Here is a 3,398-nt window from a genome sequence, read left to right on the forward strand (position 1 = left end):
AAGAACTTCATTTGGACAACTTTAAAGGCGATTTTCTCAATATTTTGATTTTTTTGCACCCTCAGATTCCAGATATTCAAATAGTTGTATCTTGGCCAAATATTGTCCTATCCTAACAGACCATACATCAATGGAAAGCTTATTTATTCAGCTTTCAGATGATGTATAAATCTCAATTTCGAAAAATGTACCCTTATGACTGGTTTTGTGGTCCAGGGTCACATATATAGAAGGTACACAGTGCCATTCACACAAACGCTAAACACCATCATGGTAACACACATGATACTGAAATAATGCAATAAGCATTAATTTAACAACATTAGATGTAAGATAAAACCCTAATGTACGCAACTAATAAGAAAAAACTAAGAAGAAACCGTTATTTCAATGAAAAAACATCAAACGTGAAGTGTCATTCTGGGAATGTCAATGTACGGTTTTTCATTGTAAATTATACAATGACTTCTTTTAAACGTAAATTACAGGTATTCATCGTATATAGTACGGAAACTTGCTGTTAACCAATTAACAGGTTTTTACTGTAGCATTTTTACAGTCTTTTACTGTTAAAATCACGACCACATTTTATAGTGATATACTCCTTGAGGTCTTTGAAAGATGCTTCAGTCACATGAATTAGTAAGTATGATCTCACAGGGGCAACAAAAGCTTATCAATTTAAGTACATTGTTTAGACAGCAAATGACACCATGTATCATCATCAATGACATCACTGAATCAATCATGAACTGACTTTAACTGAAAAATTGACTGTTTACTGTATAAAGCGCTATATAAATAAAGGTGACTTGACTTGACTATAATTTAGGCTTCACTTCTTCAAACAACATTTGACATCTAACTTCCAACTCTGAAAAAAGGCCACAGATATGTTTAAAAAAATATGATCTGTATGAACTATTGTCTGGCTGTATGATATAAAGCAGTTTGTTTTAGCCTATTGTTGTGTACGAGTACATTTAGGAAAAACATACTGAAACAACTCATAAGCCACATAATTAATTTCAAAACATGTAAAGCCTTCAGTTTAACACTCTGAAAGTCCCACTAAACCACAGTGATCGTGACGACAATATGATGGGGAACAATGTTCGACAATGTTTCTCATTATCTAAAAATAAACAATTAACCAAATCAATGGTACTAAAAACTACCTAAAATGAGATGTCAAACTATTATACAACACAATATCTGCATTTTGCAACCTTAAAGTGGAACACAAAATAAGACAGTAAGCAGAATGACGACCTCAGCTACCTTTCACTTTCATTGTATGGAGAAAAAAAGATGCAATGAAAGCGAATTGTGAAACTCCTTTTCCGTCCACAGAAGAAAGGAAACCATACCAATATGGTAAATGATGACAGAAGTTTCATTTTTAGGTGTACTGTCTGTCCCTATAAGTCAATAAAAACATTTTTAAAAAGTATTAGCACTTAGCACCGTTAAATTCACACTACACCAAAGCCATCTTGATAATAATTACGGGGAACAACATTTGACGTTGATTCCAATTAAATGAATAACAAAAAAGCTACATAAAATAAGAATAAAAGGATTATACTACACACAATATTTGCATTCCTGGCGCCACCTGAACGCTTGTTGGCTACTCGATGCGGGCCCCTTTTCGTTGCCACAGCAACGCGATGCACTGATGACTTTGACCAAACAGATCAATCACATCGTAAATGACACCACAGAAAAACCTTCAACTTCTCAACATAAACTGCAAAGCTGCCTGAGGTCAAACAGAGCGAGAAACAGACCTAGTAAAAGAAAAACGGTGTAAAATTAGGCAGATCGATGAGTCAGTCTATCCATGATGAGGACAGGAAACAGAACGAACAGGGTTTCTAAAACGACAGACAATAAACTCAAAACAAACAACACGCAATGATTGGTGATCAGGGCTGAGTTTTTAACAAAACACACTTTTATAATCATATTTATGTTCGGATGTACATCCATGGTTAAGAGGTTTCCCACGGTAAAAGTGATTATGAATCACAGATACAATACTTCTCTTACAACAAGCCAAGACTTGTTTGATAATTCAAAGATAGATTAAAGCGTCTCCGTGCGTAAAATGAACACAAACTCCGTGCCTACCGCAGTTGCAGGTTCAGAGTGACAGCGTGGCGCGGCGGCTCTGTTGTCGTGTCACCGACGGTCCACTTATAAAAACGCCTTATCAGCACATTTACACGTTAGACCAAGTGACTGTCACCGGGTTTACCATCCCACTTCTTCTACCTGCCGAAGTCAGATCTTAGGTAACTTCGCTTCTGGGAAGGTTATCTCGAACGAAATGTCCGTGACGCACCGACGTAATCCGAGAGTGAAGCGGAAGGTGGAGGAGACCGCAGGTTTTAAGTTCACGGCTTCCAGCTCAGGTTTGAACCTCGACCTGTGTTTTGAGTTCCGCGGTGAGGTGAGCAGGAGGTGGGCGGGGCATAATGGTGATTGACGTTTAGAAAGCCAATTAAAATCCATCGAAACTTGACATGTAGCCTATTGAGAGACGGCATTTTAAAACACAACAGAAGCTATTATTATGTAATTCAGGTACGCACAGGTAAGCAGTTCAAATATCTATCTATCTATCTATCTATCTATCTATCTATCGCCTGTCGGTCTATTATAGTCAAATTAATTGAACCATCCACTAACCCGGAGAATAACCACCTGATATTGGGTGAGCAACATATTTTGAGGACAACATAAGGTCTAATGAAAGGAATAGGGAATCAATGATGCTATGATTAATTTATGCTAGACAAATCTGCTCTCTTGCATGCCATCCCAGGGATGGCAAAACAACGGATTTAGTTCATTGCCTGCACATGAAAGGGAATCCTCCCTTCAGTGGAATGTACGAAACCACTGAACCTGAGATATGTTTTAAAAGAGAGTCATATTCACACATGACGACATGAGTGTAGCATTAACTATTTGTATATATTGATATCAATCATTATTGCATTGTAGAAGTTTACACAATTTCTTTGGAAGTTGAAATGAACTTGACAAGACAAATCATTAAATTCTCTATCAGAAACAATTTCCTTTTATTAGAGGGATCATTCCAAGAGAATTAAAACCACTTGAAAAGATATATTAAAAAAGATCACTATAAATAAATATTCATTCATTCTCTGTTTTATGTTTTTATTAATTGGTTGATACATGAACACAAAGGAATACACTTGGTAAATATGAACTAGTGTTCTATATTGCCATTATTTTAACAGCAAGTGTAAATGACAACTTCATGTGAGACAGATTAAGATTTATTTAGGATTAAATTGAGTCGGATTATGAGCAGAAACATCTCTATTCACCCTTCCCGTTCTACTGGATAGGCACCAGTT

At 36.3% G+C, this 3,398-nt stretch overlaps 1 protein-coding gene across 4 annotated transcripts in view; it reads right to left on the bottom strand.

Moving 5' to 3' along the window:
* The window catches only part of LOC107688339 (oxysterol-binding protein-related protein 3-like), a 19,466-nt gene extending 17,027 nt beyond the window's left edge, over positions 1-2,439 (bottom strand). For 2 of the 4 annotated variants that reach the window (XM_016485975.1, XM_016485976.1), the window contains exon 1: positions 2,137-2,439. The gene's annotated coding sequence lies outside the window, so the exon portion shown is untranslated. The remainder of the gene's footprint in view (positions 1-2,136) is intronic. The other 2 variants (XM_016485977.1, XM_016485978.1) reach the window with 2 other exon arrangements.
* Between the last annotated feature and the right edge of the window lie 959 nt (positions 2,440-3,398).

Source organism: Sinocyclocheilus anshuiensis, unplaced genomic scaffold (genome assembly GCF_001515605.1).
Source record: "Sinocyclocheilus anshuiensis isolate Anshui unplaced genomic scaffold, SAMN03320099.WGS_v1.1 scaffold209, whole genome shotgun sequence".
NCBI classification, from domain to species: Eukaryota; Metazoa; Chordata; class Actinopteri; order Cypriniformes; family Cyprinidae; genus Sinocyclocheilus; species Sinocyclocheilus anshuiensis.